The 16,312-nt window shown below is 36.3% G+C and overlaps 1 protein-coding gene across 9 annotated transcripts in view; it reads left to right on the top strand.

The window, feature by feature from the left end:
• Nucleotides 1–16,312, top strand: part of ADGRL2 (adhesion G protein-coupled receptor L2) — a 180,063-nt gene that overhangs the window by 663 nt on the left and 163,088 nt on the right. The window contains exons 1-2 of one of the 9 annotated variants that reach the window (XM_061183961.1): nucleotides 7–851; nucleotides 2,450–2,577. The exons of 5 other annotated variants lie outside the window; for them this stretch is intronic. The gene's annotated coding sequence lies outside the window, so the exon portion shown is untranslated. Of the gene's footprint in view, nucleotides 1–4; nucleotides 852–2,449; nucleotides 2,578–16,312 lie in introns of those variants that run through there. 3 more of the 9 variants (XM_061183962.1, XM_061183968.1, XM_061183960.1) reach the window with 3 other exon arrangements.

The following is a 16,312-nucleotide window of genomic DNA, read 5'->3' as shown; positions in this document are numbered from 1 at the left end:
ACTCCCCCGTCTCTCTCCCTCGCTCCCTCTCGCTCCCTCTCTCTCCCTCACACTCTCTCCGCGCGCACACACACACACACACACACGCAGAGGTACCGGAGCGAAATTGGGAGCTTACCGGAGAATCCTTGGGATCGTTGTGGGGGGGCACCTCCCCTCCGTTGCTGCGCGTCGCGCGTCTCGTCCCTACACCTCCCCGCTTCCCCGAGCCCCAGTCCTCGCCTTCAGCCAGTCTTGGGGCAGCGGCCACCGCTCAGCCTCGGCCCGGAGACCCGAAATGTGAGGAGGGGCCGCTGCAGTCTCCTGCCCGAGGCCGCAGGGTCGGCGCGAGGGATGCCAGCCGGCCGGCGCGGACGGCGGGCTGAGGGGCTTCGCCTGACGAACTGAGTTGGCCTCGCGCCGCCGGCGTCTGCCCGCCCCTCCCGCGTCTGCAGCTCGGAGGGGACTCCCAAGTCTGCGCACCTCTGTCGAGCTTTTGCCTCTGCCACCCCTTTCGCTCTGCTTCCCGAATTTATCTTTCCGAGGGAGCGTGCGGTCTGGGGGCGCGTGCGCGTGTGCAAAAGACCCCTCTCGTGGAGCGGCGTGTGGGAAACTGCAGGAAAATGTTGACCTAACCCCAGGAGCCGCCCGGCGCTGGCTGCTTGGCTGGAGGAGGAGGCGGCGGCGGCGGCGGCCAAGCAGGAGGACGCGCCGAGCCACGGCGCTGCCTCCCGCTCGGACTCGGCGGCCGGCGACCCGCTCGCGGCCGGCCTCGGCCCTCGCCGGCCCGGGTGGCCGCTGTCCTCTGCGCCTCTCTCCGCGCGGCTCCCGTGCCAGACGGCCCGCCCCCGGGGGCGCGCTCGCAGACCGAGGTAAGAGCCGTGGGAGCGAACAATGTGCCTCTGTGCCGGGCTACGGAGACCTGTTTGCTTTGCGCCTCCCGCCCGGGGGTGGATGCTGGAGGTGGAGGGAGCCGCGGGTGAGTTGGGGCTCGGCTGTTTGTTTATGTTCGGCCGGGCCAAGGGGGAGACCCGCGCCGGCTCGGGTTGCTCGCCCCCTCCTCTTCCTCCCCCTCCTCGGAAATCGATCCGCAGAACTCCCCTTCCCGTCCAGCCTGCTGCTGCTTCGCCCTGCGAGCGTAGGGACGCTCACTTGGCTGTAGTCTAGTTGCAGGGGGCTCCGGGAGGAGAGGGGAGGGTAGGATTGGGTTCGGCATTTTTTGATTTACTGAAAGCCTGGGTCAGAAGGTGCCGTTCGCTCTCTCACAGCCCGTCTGGGGAGGGGGAAGGTGGGGCGCACCCTCGGTGGGGCCGGAGGCCGGGAGGTGAGCGCGCCCCCGTCCCCCCGCCTCAGCTGCCTGCAGACCCGTCCCGGGCTGTGAGTGGAGCGGGGAGGCCGAGCGCTGGGGGAGAGTTCTGGGCAAGCGGACGGGGGTGGGGTGGGGTGGGGTGGGGGGTGGGGGGATGGGATGAGTTGTTGCGGGTGGTTTCTTCTCGTCGGTTAGGTGGTGTGGAGAGGCGAGGATGTCAGCAAAGCGCAGCCAGATGTGGCCGGGCCGGCACTGTGGCTAGCAGCGATTAGGGGCGGCGCAGCGGGGCCGGGCACCCGGCAGGCTCTGGGGAGGCCGAGTGCCTCCCGCGCCCGCAGTGAGAGGGCAGCAGCGGGCCGCGCTGGGCCTGCGGGCTAAGTTATGGGGTGTGGGCTTCTGGGCTTGGCGCTGGGGCTGCGAGTCTCTGGAAGCCTGGTCTGTGGGAGCCGGGTGCCGGGTGGGGTGCGGCGGGGAAAACGGCGTGGGAGGGGCGCGAGGCCAGGGAGGCCAGCCCCCGCCACCCGCGCTAACCGAGCGTGGGCTCGTTGCTTGGCTGGGGCTACCCGACCCTCTGGTGGAGAGGCGGGGGCGAGGGAAGCGACGAAAGCGCCGCAGCGGTGGGGAGGCACTCCTGCAAGAGTCCTTCGCTTGGGATCTGGAAAGTTTGTTCCTTTCGCTCAGACTGCGGGGCTTGGGTGTGGGGAAATCTCTGGAAGCTTTACTTTGTGCCAAAGTGTCAATGAGCGGCGGCTAAGGAACGTATGTCTTTATTCATATTTATTTTTTTATCCTCTGCTCACTCTGTCCCCTGAAAGCGTAGTTGGAGGGGCAAGTCCTGCGGTGTCCGTCTTCTTTCCCCACCTTCTGTGGACTCCTCCCCCCTCATCCTTTTCCCCTTCTCTGGCCCCCTCATTCCGTTCTTCCTGATGCAGACTGTTGTCTCAGATTCAGACCCAGGAAATGTTTTCCTTCTGTTTCTTGAAAGGTGTCAGGCTGCTTAGCAGCTTCTCCAAGCAGCCTGGGAGCGTCTGAGCCGCAGCCACCAGCCATATGGTTCCCGTTACAAAGGCCAGGTTCTTAGGCACTCTCCTCCTCGCCCCCGCCCCCAATTCTTAAATTTTCTTCTGCATTCTTTACACTATGTGTACTTCTCTTTTCCAGAGGCGTACATTTAACGGACGTTGGTTGGTCCATTCATTTCCCTGGCAGTGTTTGTCTGGAACGGGCCCCACCGAGTTTGCTCTTTGCTCAACTCGAGTTGCACAATGAGGAAAAGTCACATCCGTTTGGTAAATGATTGCCTGTTGGGATGTCTCTTACTAAATCAAGTTTGATCTTGGGAAAACCTTAAAAGACGGGCACTAAGGAGGCAATCTGCCTCCATAGCAGAAAAATAGAATAGTTTGTGTGGTGTCTTTGGCAACATTCCCAGTTGTGATGGGACTCTTGACCTAGGTAAAAGGTAACTGTAACTTAAATTTAGTATCTAAGAAAATCTACTTCTGTCCAGGTGTGTTATGGAACTTTTGGTTGTCCCTCCCTCCACCCTCCAATGCATTTATGCATGATAGAATACTGCAGAACAAATGTTCTGTTGTTTAGTTTCTTCAGACATTCCGATTCTCTCCTTTTGTTACTTGCCTCTAAAAGAGGTGCCATTTCACATCATTCTGCACAAATTGTTTGAATTAATGCAAGTGTGAATTCTTACCGTTTGAAGGGGACCATTAGCATATCAAAGGTTTCTTAGCTTCAGCTCAATTGAGAAAACTTCAGCCTGTCTTCCATTTGCTTCCAAGTGGAGGCCCAAAGGGCAATGAGAATTGTAAAGGGTAAAAATAAGGAGGTGGATTCAGGCTGTGTTTCTGAACTTTTACTGTTTTGTAATTATGTGAGCGAAAAACATTGTCTGTTGCTGTGGAGCCCTTCCAAATGGAAAGACAATTATTTTCTATTGATAAATGGTTTGTTCCTAGAAAAAGAGTGACCTTTTATTTTATGATAGTCACTGTTGCCTGTCTTGGGGTCCCTTCAGTGGAAGAGAGAGTGAGAGAGCTTTTCCTTCTAACTTAATACTTTTCTAGGGCCTACACTTTGTTATATTAGTAAAATGGCTGAGAAAGGCTTTTAATTAATGTATAAAACAATAGAAATCTTGTAATAAGAGGACACTCATTTTTATACCTAGGAAACTTTATTTTTAATATACTTGTTAAATTAATAGGTAAAAAAAAGTCAGTGGAGAGTTTTGAGTATTAAAAACTCAACATGGACTTTGTTAATGCAACTTCTGTTGCCAGTGTAAGTTTGAAAAAGATTTCTAAGTGATACTGAAATTTTTCATGAATTTCATATGGAGATAATTGTTTGAATATTGATTGTTTTGTCTCAAAATTTTTGTATTTTACCTAACAGTAAACTCTAGAGGTCAGCTTAAAGGAGGTTTTTCTTACTATATATAGCTAGAGTATACTAGTGCTTTTTTACATTTGCAGAGAGATACGTTCTCTGAATTTCTTTTAACAACTCAATATGCATGAATGAAGAAACAAATAACAAGTACTTGGGTCATTTGGGTCATTTTATGGCGAGCAGATGGGTCAAGGGAGAACTTTTATCTTCAACTTCTGGGGAAATATTAGTTTTATTTATTTAGCTTTAGATTTCCTAAAACCTAGTTTTAAGATGAAAGTGAATCTCAGGGACGGTTTGGAGATTTGTAAGCGCATATTTTTTTATAGTTTTACCTTTGATGGTTGGTTGATTTTGAACGTGAATTGATATCCCTTCATTAGAGGGGTCTTTTTTTGTTTCCACATGTTCAGAACTCCTTGTTTTTCTTTTAAAAGTGAAAATTAATAAAAAGTTTTGGAGGGAAAAATAATCATTAATCACCTAACATTTTTAGTCTTCAGTGTAATAGGATGATACTTTTTTTTCAGATTAAGATGAGGATTTTTTAGTGGCATTCAAATTGTATCTTATTACCCTGAAATCATTTTATGATAGTTTATCTGATCTCTTCAGTTGTCTAAGAAGTACTTTCGAGGTAAAAAGGCCCACATTGATGTAATTGCTATTATTGCACTTAAGTTGCTGTTAACTAGTCTGCTTTGAATGCAGAGTGCTATAAGGAAAACACATTATCCTTTAGAGCTATTAGTGATAATCTAAAAATTGTCTTGAAAACATTGCTCTTCATTTTATACGACGGTGATCGTGAATTCCGCAAATCTCTAAAGGTGTAAAATGCAGTGAAAAGAAGATTTTTCAACATTTAGATGACAAAATTGGACTACTTAGAGAAAAAATTAATGTGTTGTAGAAGCACTTCAGCTGCCATTTTCAGTCACTGGGTTACTATGTGTTGGCAACAGAAAACGAATTTAGAAATGCAGATAGCTCTGGGAGCAGGTAGTTGGGGAAATCAGAATATTGAATCATGTGGAGTAAGACAAACCAATTACTTGAGGTTTTAACTTGAAGATTTCCACTAAATGTAATTTTTTTCAGGCTTTTGACTCTGCTTTATTAATGGACTAACATCAAAGCAGAAAACAAAACTTGCAAATGTTATAAAAACTAGTATAAATATACAGATCTCACAAGGAGTACTACAAGTCTTAATTTAAGACAAGCAGTTGGAGTTTTTATTGCTGCAATTTTCACAATGAGCAGAAACGTTAACACCAAGCTTCTGGGCGTTTCCTTTCTTAAAATTGTCAAGAGGAGAGCTTTAAAAGTAAGGTTTACTTGGGGTTAGAACTTTGTTTGATGATTATTGGAGCTTTCTGTGTTTCATTAAAATTTTTAAAATAGTATTTTAGTGTCTTAAGTAATATAGGAACATATGAGCTAAGATTGAGATGTTGGGAAGGTCAGAAGGTAACCAGAAGTCTGCACACCATAGTGATAAAATGTTATTGCTCTATTTTCTATGAAAATATTTATTTGACCTAACTTTTGTAAATAAATATTCAGTAACACTGAGTTTACTGTCAAGTGTAGTATGAGATGAAGAGAGCATTACAGTATATTCTATTTTAAGGTATGAGCCAAACCCTACCTGATAGAAATCTGTTTTCATTTTAATAAGAATCCATACCACTTGCACAGATTAACTGTACATAGATTAGGAATGAAATGCAGTTTTGGAAATTTGAAGAATTTAGTGTCATACAGGATTGCTATTTAAAAATAGTAACTTTAGCTGCTAGACTTGGAAAGGACTTAAAATCCTGTTTGTGTTTTGGTCGTATCAGTTACTAAGGTAATTTGTTTAAATATTAGTTCACATTACCTAAATAGATATCTGTTTTGTAACTATTTTCAAGAAAGATTAAAACATTTCTATTTTAAAGATAGATTATGGTCATAGCTTGGTTAACTTCTCTCTTACATAACACTAATTAGTCTGTAGTCCCACCCAAATATTCGTCTCTTCAAATAATTCTTGATTGAAGGTTGAAAGGTTGAAAAGTATTTAATCACCCAGATTACTGTAATTAGACTTGATGTTATCAGAAAAATTGAAACTGTTATCTGAAATCTTTTTGCTACTCAAGATTGGTCAAATAGTGATTATTATTTTTTAATGCTTTAAGAAAAAGGTTAAGGAAATGGGTTAATTTAGAGATAGTTAATTATTGGAATTACGGAAGTAGAATCCTAAAATAATGTCATTTTTCTTGACCTGGTGTGATAACTTTTAAAGGAGTAACTATAACTAGGGTCTAATTCCTAAATTTTATTCACGACTGCAATGTGGTATTTTGAGTTTAATATATAGGTTTTGTTAAATATATGTTATAAACTATAAAAATACCCTAAATGCTATTCTGATGTAAGTAGGTATTGTTTTGAGTGGATCATTGTGTCATATGAGAAAAGGTCCTAAACAACCAAAAATACCTAAAAAATCTTTTTAGATCGTTTATCTGATGGACTTAATGTAGGCTACAATTTACAGACACTTTCCAATATATTCTTAAACAGTTTTTAAAAAGCTGTTTCTTACCAAAAAAATTCCCTTATTTTGTAAATAAAAATTACCTTAAAAAAAAAAAAGGTAGAGCGAATGAAAGAACCAAGTGCTTAACACCTGCAAGTAAAGTGCAGCTTATAGCAAAATGCTATTGATTGCTTTGGAAGCACAGAGCAAGTTTAAATACAATTTGTTTAATTACAACAAAAATGCAGTTTTATGAAGTAATATAGTTTGTCTTTGCAAAGGATTTTATGCATTGTGTGGTGGTAAATAAAATCCCATCAGTTGTATAAATTTGTTCAATTACCAGAACGGCTAAAAGAAAAAAAATCAATTTACTTTGAAAAGCAACAGAAATTAGATTACCTTGGTTAGGAGGAACTTGCTAGTAGTGTCTAAATTGCTTAATAATATCAAAAGTTACCATGTTTCACAGTGTAAGGATATTGGCGCCTGTTTTTATATGCATACATCTTGTTTACTTGGGGACTTTGGTTATGTGAACATTTTTTCTTTTTGCTTTCCATTTTTGTTTTTATGGAAGCTATTGCATGACGTAGTCGCTTTTCTGGATTTCTAGAATTCGTAATCAGTTGATATTTCAGATAAGTGTAGTGAAAAATCAGATGTAATTTTATGAATCAAAAGGAACTAATCCATCAGTAGGGATAGCTAGGTTATAATCAGCCAAAGAAACACATATTCAAAATTTTTACTGACTCGAATTATACGGAACTCTACATCTTAAATTCTTACAGCAGTAAAGTGGCATGGGATTCATCGGAGCAGATAGCTGGGCACCTGTTTTATTACCACCTGGATTCGTTCTGGCACCCAGATTTATCTAAGTGCAAGCACAGGCACAACTGCTCGTCACAGCTACCCGGCTGTTTTTAGGTCATGAAGTCAACTTCCTGGAATTTCTGGGGAAACCAGTTGAAAAGGGAGGACAAATGTCACTTTAAATAGAGATGTTTAAATCAGATTTTTGCCTGAGGGTAAAATTTAGGTCTGTTTTAGCCCGGATGTAATGTCTCCCTCTACAGAGCACAGCATTAATCACGACCTGACAGGAAAACGTATGCTGAGCAAAACGGGCCCCTGTTGGTCTTGCCATTGATTTTTCCAATCTGTGAGGAGTACATTATAAACATTAAAATTCACACACAGGGATTACACCTTAATCTCTGAATTTCAGTAATGAAATGAGTTGCTTAAAAGAAGCCTACTTAAAGCTGAAGATTCTTTGGGAGACTTTTTTTTAAAGGATAGATTCAATACTTTAATAAAAATAGAAATATAAGATTAAAAAGCAGGAAGGTTAAGCAGAAGTTAACTTCCTGAAATAATGACCAGATCTTAATTCTGTTTTAAGATGCGTGAAGTAACTTCAAAACTTTTTTTTAATCTGGTAACTGAAAAAAGAAACAGGGATAAAACTATTAGTTCTTGGACATGAGAGATAGGAGAAATTGAAAAGGTGGTTAACTTTAGACTTAGATCAATTCAAACACATATTACTTTCCCAGAGCAAAACCAGATACAACCCTGTGTCTTTCTCTAGATGAATAACAAAAACTTTAGCCATTGTAGTAGCAAAGAAGAATGCACTGTGAGATTCCTAATAAAAGAGAAAGGATTTAGTTTTGTTCTTTCAGTTATTAGATAATACTCTTTAACTCCTTTCTTGGTCGAATATATACACACATGTACTTACATAAGCATACATTTTTGGCTATTCTGTTTCTCTGTATACATCAGTATTTATTAACAGCTATTGGCTAAAAATTAGCACAGATACAAGTTTAAAATGTAAAATATGTATGATTAAGTTACCTGTTTTTAAACTGATTTTGAAAATGATATGACTTACTTGATCTCTGTTTGTTCTCAAAGGTATTTCCTGCCTTTGGACCATGAAATTCTTATGCTGTGCACACTTTGCCTCATTTTGTAGGTGTTTTTACATCAGTCCATACCTCAAACAGATTATTGGACTGGATTTAGATGACATAATAATCTAACCCCAATTACTGTCAAAAATGGTTCTTGGCTGTCGGGGGCGGTCTAGGTGACCTTGCATTTGACTAATGCTTTCTCTTGTAGAGGATAGTAAGTAGTGTTTATCTGTAGAGAGAGGAAAAGAGAATTCTCCTTGTTTTCTTTATAACGTGAGCTCTAACTTTAATCATTTATTCTTAAAATTAAATAGTATGACACCACTTCATATAATGGGTGAGTGTTTACAAGATTTTCAATAAGGTCTCTAGTTGATAAAATATTTGTTTTATGTAGATTATGTTTACTTAATCAGTTGTCAACTGCAATTTACTACATGAAAAAATCATGTTGAAAGCTATTTTCCCTGTGTCTTTACTTTGAAGAAAAGTATTTCTATTTGGAATTGTTATTTCTTTATTCCACTGGTACCTTCCCCGCAGAAATTTTATTCCTCTGCTTTAAAAGCCTACCATTTTTTACTGTTTATTACTGTGGTTATTGATAAGAAATTACAGAACACATTTTTTATATAGCATTTTCTTTATTCATCTTTTTAATCTCAGTATGCTTATGGCATGTATTAAATCTTAAAATTCTTGGCTTTTCTATGGTTAATGTCCAAGACAGTTTGGGAAACCTTAATTTTGGTGATGTAAGCTTATGCATTTGTATCCCAGTGATTGCACGTATTTTCGTAGAATTTGATAAAGGTTTAGTGTATTAAATGAAGAATTGATCCATTTTATATATCTTGTTTTCCATTTCAGAAGAGATGGACGTAATTCTAAAACACTTGATTTTGCTTCATATTCATCAACAAATAAAAATTACAGTAAAATTAAGATATCCTAGATATTTTCACTTTTACTAAGGACACTTTACTGTTTTTGTCCTTTTCAAAGTTCTGTTTGTCATGTGAAAGATATTTGACTATTAGGTGCTTCCTCTTGATAACGTCATTGATGATGAATAATGGGGGGACGTCCCCTCCCTTTGTTTTTTCTGCTGCAAATGCTTTGTCACCCATAGCCTTGATGGAAGCCACTTTTTATATTGCCTTTGGTTTTAAACTAGGTCTGCAGCCTGAATATTTAAAAGTATAAGTGAAACAAAATTTTATTTCTTTCTTGTAAGTAAAACCTCACTAAAACCTCTGCTTATTATACATTGCTTTTCCCATTAACCTTCTTTTCTTTGTTTAATTGGAAAAAAGAAATATAATTGATATATCTGTATATTTCTATATGTTTCAGTATGAAAGTTAGCATATCTTTCATAATTTTACTTGTTTAAGAATCTTAGTTTTAAAAAAAAAATCACTTTTTATAAGCCTGTCAATTCATTTATAGGTAAGCCAAACTGAATTGCCTCAAATTTACAGTCACTGCTTATATGCTATAAAGGTGGGGTGTGCATATTAGAAGGGGAAAATCTTAAAGGAGAGGGGAAATAAACATAGTCCAGAAAATTTTTTGGCAAACCTTGCCCCCAAGACTTTGAAATGGTTCTTAACTTTGCTTTTTTTTCCTCCCTTGGCAGAGATGCACCTTTATCTCTGTATACCTGGGGAAAGGAACATAGCAAAAGAGGAGAATGTGTAAACAAAAATCTAAAACAGATTCTGAAAAAGATATTATGGAGCGGTAAAGAACATTTTTCAAAGCAATTCAGTTTCTTTTTCCTTTTTGTATTGAATTAATGAAAATATTTTTATTTTTCAAAAGTAAATACTCTCTGGTTTAAGTTTATGAATTCTAAATAAGAAGAAAATGTAGTTGTTTCTGTGGTCATTTAAAATTGATTTTTTATCTTTCACTGTAAATCAGTCGTAAGATGCCGCTTTTGATTGCTTACTTTGCAGACAGAAGATGCACCAGGTAAATGGGTTGGGCAGCTTTGTGTTGGGTGGTCTACCATTTCAGGCTGGTACTGTGTAAGCAAGGTAATGTTTTCTTTTCCTTGAAATACACTTTGTGAGAGTAGCTCTTGGGTGACTGAAAAGTTTGTGTATCCTCCCTGCTCTAGCTGCATTCTTAACCAAGATGAAGTACAAGAATAATAATGTTGAACCACAGATTTTTAGGAGCAGTTATTTTAATCAGATAATTGGTAAGGAGGAGGGAACAATGCTAGATAGTAGCATTTTTATGCAATGGTGACCTGCATCTTTACGCACACAACTGCCTCCATGTTTCAGATATTTTTGCTAACCATTTTGCCAACCTTTGTTATTACCTGTAGAGGGAGCTTGCATATGAGATAAAATAATCAAAGCAGTATAAATTGATTATTTCCCTTTTGAAAATGATACTTTATTAAGATATTTTTTATTTTTGTTTGAGAAAAATTGTTCTAAGGAAAATAAAGCATTTTGAGATTAGCCAAATTCTAGTGAAATTTAATGCAAGGTATTTATAATTTTATGTATTTACAGATTACATTTTATTTTCTGTATTTACCTTTTCTTAATTAGTAAAAATTGCTAGAAAGATAATGAAAATAAGGAATCAGGTTCATTTTGAGATTCTTATTTTTTTAAATGATTGGCTAAAGCTCTGGGAGGATGGTCTCAGACCTCTCGTTTAATACCTAATAATTGTTAAAAGAGCGATCCGAATTTTTTAGGTAATTTTCCAGATTATGTAAAATGTAAAACAATCACTTAACAGTAAGGAGTAAATTACATTCCTCTACATTTAATTAATAGATCAAATTAGATGTGTTGCATATGCTCTTCTCTAAAAACAAACATGATCACCTTGGATTAGTGACTTTTACTTGCAAAAATGGACCGATTCGTGCAGTGACACTTAAACAAGGAAACTGCTAATAAGGACCTTCTGTTAAGTGGTTTAGGAAACTGCTAACTTGGTAAAAAATGAATGCAGACATGATAGACTGCTTGATTAAAAACTGAATTCTGTTTATGAACCCCGTGTCAACTAAATTTCTAAGAAATTATTAATCAGATACTCAGGAATAACTTGAGAGTTTTGCAGGCAGGTGTTTTGGTAATCCGGGTGGAAAGACTTAAGGAGCATTTGGATCTCTTTAGTGAGCGAATTTTTCACGTTACCTGTGTATGTTTAATTGTGCCAGGAAATTTAAGGACAGGATATTGTGTTAAATTCTACTAAAAATGAATCATTTTATTTTAATTTTACATTTTGGTATAGTAACATTGCTTAAGAATTTGCTTGTTAGGAAGAAGGAAGGTTATCTACTTACTTATCCATCCTTGAAAAGAGATATAATAGTTCATTTTTTCCCTTAGTTTACCAAAGGATGAGATGACAAATAAAAATATTTGTATTTTAAAAGGCTGTTTCTTACTGAAATTTACCGTTGTGGATTTATTATTTTATTAGCTAATCTTTACTAGTGTGGAAAGTTATATTATTAACTGTTATACAGAATGACCCTGTAAGTTTGGAAACTGTTGTCTAATAAAGAGATTTATGGTACTGGCATGGGCTTTTGTATAAGTATTACCCTCTCAGCATGGTCCTGTATTATCTTAACAAGTCTGTGCTACATTTATGCAGAACATTTTCATACCAGGGTAAGAATATTAACAACAGCAATTACATTTCAATAGGATTACGATGGTATGTTTTACAAAAGTGTCCAAATACTCCTTTCCATAGAATTATTGATAGACATCCTGTACTGCCAACTTTACTTCATTGCCTTAAATAATATGATAAAAAGATTTCTTATCATAGTTGGTGCTAAATATGATAATATGATAAGCACTGGAAAATGGAATCTGATATTACAGTTCATTACCCTTTTCCCTCAAATATCACACCTCCCTTCACAGTGAGGTAAGGGTTACTAGGGAGAATTCATTCCAGGAAAATTATTGCGTGAGGAACAGTAAGTGTCACGGAGTGCATAACTTCTGTGAGGTTACTGGAAAAGCACAGCTAGGGTAAGTTCTACTTGTTTTGTCTTAAATCTGAAGGTAGACTAACTACTGAGTGATTTTTAAAATAATGAAATTTGAATTGTGAAGAAAATGTGTTATTGAAAAATTATTGTTGTAAAAGGATTATTGTTATTTCATTATATTGGAGATGTTTATGATGAGAGAGTTAATTGGCAGCTGCTTTTCAGTTTAAAATAACCCGACATTCTTTGTAAATTACCAAAGAAATTTTTATTAAATATTCTCGAATGAATAATAAAAAAGAGTATGAATTATGATAAAACATCCTGTCATTTGTATAAATGTTAAGAGTAGATATGTATTAGTTGTTCCTGCATCTATATGAGCAGATCGCTTTTTTAAATAAGCTATGAGGATAATATAATATAAAGAATAATTCTCCAGATAAGGGTAATATGTGTTATGAATGTACATTTGAAATAATCTTTTTAGTATAAGTTTTATAAAAATAGAAATTCCTATAAAAAAAAGACTTGATACCTTTTATACTGTTTGAACTGAAGCCAAATATTTTAACATGTTAACATCTTAAACAGAAATTAACAACTGTAGTAAAGCCTAAATAATATTTCTTCACAATTTTGTATATACCTATATGAAGAGTCTGGAATGCAAAACTGTGAATCTGCATGTTTTCATAAATGTATTGGAAAATAATTTTTAAATGTATTTTAAATTGCCTTATTACCAGGATTTAAAAACTACAGTTTTCATTTTAATTATAAAAATAAACAGTATTAGTTTCTTTTTGCCTTTATGTTTCAAAGGCGTTTCCTTTCGTCTATTTGATAGATATATTCAAATTGAAAAAAAAAGACTTTTTATTATGTATACTTCGTATAACATGATTTTGTGACATTCACATAATATTGTTAATTGAAAACTGCATTAAAGAGTGAAAATGTTAAGACCCTAGAATATCAAATTTCTATTCATTTCTAAAAAGAGTAAGTTATAAGATGTTATGTATTTTTAATAAAAAGTATGCTATTTTTGTAAGAAAAAGATATTACAAATTATCTCCAATAATTTAGGCATAATTGTATTGCCTTACATAAAAATAAATACAATACCTAAGGAAATATCTGAAATTCAAAATAAAAATACTGATGCTTTTTACTTATGGATAATTTTGTCTCATATTTGCTTTCCATATTTCAATATAAATATGATTCATAAAACCTTTTTTGAGATTTATATTTAAGAAGGAAAAGAAAACCTACTGAATCGTTGAATTTTTATGTAATGTTTTTTTAAAAATTAGTTTATATTTAATGCTCTTTAAATCAGTTTATTGATTCAAAAGGCATTTTTGTTTTGACCAAATTTAAGTCAAAGCAGAAAGGTAGTTGAGTGGCCCTAAGTAAAAAGTTGGTTTAGGTTCAAGAAAAAGGCTTAGCCCAGCATTTTACTACTTGTCAGAGTATCATAACAAATGCTCTGTTATCTCTTAGTAGTAGTTACTGGCCCCCAATAACTAATGTAAAAATAAATACCTGGGCCTATGAAATGACTTGAATTACACTTCAAAAAAACCTTTGTTTTAACTCTTTGCTATGTGGGATTCAGATAACAGCTGCAGCACACTAAGGTATTTACGAACACAGGTCTCAAAGCACTTTCCTATCTTCGTGATCGCTATAGGAATTTAGGGTTGATGGGCGCTTGTAAAATATTTTGTAGAACTGTGGTGACATAGAATTATAATAAACTTGATGGTCAGTCGTAACTTTTATACTTGGCTGTTTTAATAATGTAGTCATTCTCCCACATCTCCCATGTGTTTTCTTTTCTTAACTAATTTTTTGGTATTGTGTTATACGTTAAGTACATAAGTTCTTTAGACATTTCAGCCTGGAAACCTATAATTGGTTTCATTAAAATGAGAATAGATATCTTTTAAGACAATTATTATTCAGTTAATAATACTACATGATTAAAAAACCCAGGTACAAATCTTAAGTATCTTAGAATTCACATTTTCTAGAGTTGAATTTTTCAAAAACATTTAGAATTGATTTTTAGTAGTTTAAGAATATTCTTTAAAGAAATTAGAGAATAAGAATTAGAGCTCTTAGAACAATACTAAGTTGAAAACCCTATAGTACAACCATTGCTTAAGTATTTTAAGAATATTGAGAATCTTGTAGATTACATATACTAATAGCTTCATTCTCTATATTGCCTGTTAATTCTGTGAAAACCAAGAGGAGCGTATCAAGAGGGTTGCAATTAACTCACCAAGATGTTAACTTTTAATTGAAAATAAACTAAAATATAGCTTTAATTTGTTAGCTTACTTTATTAAAACTGATTTTGCCTGTTTTTAAGGAGTAAGTCATCGCAAACTCCAACATATTTATAAAATTGATGATAATGTCAGATATTTTTTGCATTCTTCTTAAGAACATCATTTTGTTATTTTGTATATTGATTTAGTATTTTTGACATTCCCTCTGATAGAATGTTTTCTTCAGGAGTTGTTTTAATAATTGGATGTTACTCATTTCTGAATTGATGGCTGAGGGCCTTATTTCTCCTTTTAAAAAAATTGTCATGTTTTTCATTTGACTTCCCAAGTAAGCTGCTGTTTGACCTCCTAAAGAGAGCCAAGATAAAAATTTAGTGATCTCTATCAGTGTACAGTTTTTTTATGTAACGTGGAATCTCATTATTTGGTGGTGGTCTTCAAAGTGTTTCCATATGACTTAATATATATTAAGGCCTCCATAATTAAAAAAGGATATTTGCTATACCTTTATGCTTGGCATTATTCAACTCTTGTAAAACATTCTTTTAATGTTGGGCCTGATAATTGATCATTCATTATAGCGTATGTGTGATCTTTTTATATTTGCATACTTTTATTCAACCTACAAAATAAAAACTATTTCATGCATTTTTTTCTCAAAGAAAATATAGAAGCTTTTCATTGAAGTATCTTAAATGACAGTTTGAGGAATGCATATATACTGCCATCCTATAATTAAATTTGTGTTACGAATGAAATTATTTAAAAGAAAAAAAAGGTAGTTTGTGTATAAAAAAGATTGGTATGGGCAACTACGTCGCACAGTTGTTGCCTTTGGCCTGCCATCCTACTTTATTTAGATTTGTTTCAACCAAAATATGGTAAGGAAAATATATGTATTAGTTCTTGGCCAGGATTTGGCTGAAAATTAGGCTCTGTCTATTATCTAAACTTACAAATTATTGCATTATGTGTAAGACAAGTTTCTATTGATTTTCTCTCATCTTTTCTGTTAGAATCTACAACTTAGATAAACTTTTGTGGTACTTTTACTGTTTTAATTTGTTGACATTATATTTATTACATAAAAGAGATCTAAAAAGAGTAGAAAATATGTGCAGCCCTGTATAAGAATAGGCTTTTAGATAGGGAACTATAACAGGTGTCAATAAATCAAGTAGGTAGAAAGTCAGACTAAAACTATTAGGAAGGATTCCAGGAAACAGAATGTAATTTTAGCTAAAATTTTCATTAACACGGCTTATAAAGGTTAACTTTTGGACGGTATCACAGCTATACCATTCTGAATTTTTAAAGCTCTGCTTATCTATTTGAACATTCATTCCTTACTTATCAAATTGACTTTTTAATGCTGAGTGCTCATTAAAGCTTCAATATTTTACATCATTTTAACATACAATCAAAAATTGATGAAGTATAAGTGTTTGACATCTAGGTTAAAATTTTTTGAAATCACCTATCATGATGGTATAGAAACAGGTTTAAAGATGGGACTTCAGTTCATTCTTTTTGTTATTGTTGCAAGATTTATGAATAGATTGAAAATTATTTTAACAAACAATTCAGTGGAAATTAGAGGCTCCCTGTCTTTAGTAGTGAGATTCCTTTATATGGACTTTGAGTTTTATTGATTCTGTGCAAACACAATAGATAAAGAATTGAATGATAATAAATCTAAAACAGCATAGTTTTTGGTTTAATATGTATGTAATATATTACAAATATTAAAAAATTGAAAATTGTTCTTAATTCTAAATATAATAATCATAAACTTATCTTTATCTTTCACAGTATAGTGCAAATACCTAATGG

This window comes from Eubalaena glacialis, chromosome 3 (genome assembly GCF_028564815.1).
Source record: "Eubalaena glacialis isolate mEubGla1 chromosome 3, mEubGla1.1.hap2.+ XY, whole genome shotgun sequence".
In the NCBI taxonomy this organism is placed as follows: Eukaryota; Metazoa; Chordata; class Mammalia; order Artiodactyla; family Balaenidae; genus Eubalaena; species Eubalaena glacialis.
The sequence above is the reverse complement of the archived record's forward strand: the minus strand, read 5'-3'. Positions and strand labels throughout refer to the sequence as shown.